Below are 711 nucleotides of genomic sequence, written 5' to 3'. Positions count from 1 at the left end.
AAGATTTCTCTTATTTTGTCCAGATGGAAGTACATAACTTTCCCTCTGACCATGGTTCTGTAGGTATGGTAGGCAGTTCCAGTCATTCTCTGCTTATCTGTTAGCCACAGATTTGAGTAGAATTCCTGAACCATATTTCTTCCAACCTTTATCTCAGGATTGGAAAGAACTTCCCATCCTCTGTTTCGAATTTGCTCTTGGATCCCCGGATATTCATCTTCTTTCAGATCAAATTTAACTTCCGGGATCACTGACCTCAGACCCATTATTTTGTGATAATGGTCTTCATGTTCTTTGGTTGAGAACTTCTCTTGATTCCAAAAATTCTTTGGATTATTCTCTTTCTTTCCTCTTAAATTGGTTTGTTTTTCCTTAGGAGCCATGATCTTGATGAATCTTGGCTTAGTGATCACGGAAAAGTACACCAAACTTAGAGGTTTGCTTGTCCTCAAGCAAAAGAAAGGAAGGAAGAGAGAGAGGAGAAGAGCAAATTCAAATGGTGTGGGGGAATGAGGAGGCCAAACGTGTTTTATAAGGGGGGAGAAGAGATTTCAAAAAATTGGAAGGAGATTTGAGAAGATGTGGAGAGATTTTGAGAGAAGGGTGAGTTTTTGAACAAGATTTGGGATTGATTAGAGAGAGATTTGAAGAATGATTTTGATTTTTGAAGATTTGAAGGTGAATGATGAAAGGTTGAAATGTGTTTATGTA

This window comes from Arachis duranensis, chromosome 10, assembly GCF_000817695.3.
Source record: "Arachis duranensis cultivar V14167 chromosome 10, aradu.V14167.gnm2.J7QH, whole genome shotgun sequence".
Lineage (NCBI taxonomy): Eukaryota > Viridiplantae > Streptophyta > Magnoliopsida > Fabales > Fabaceae > Arachis > Arachis duranensis.
Note: the sequence above shows the minus strand (reverse complement) of the source record.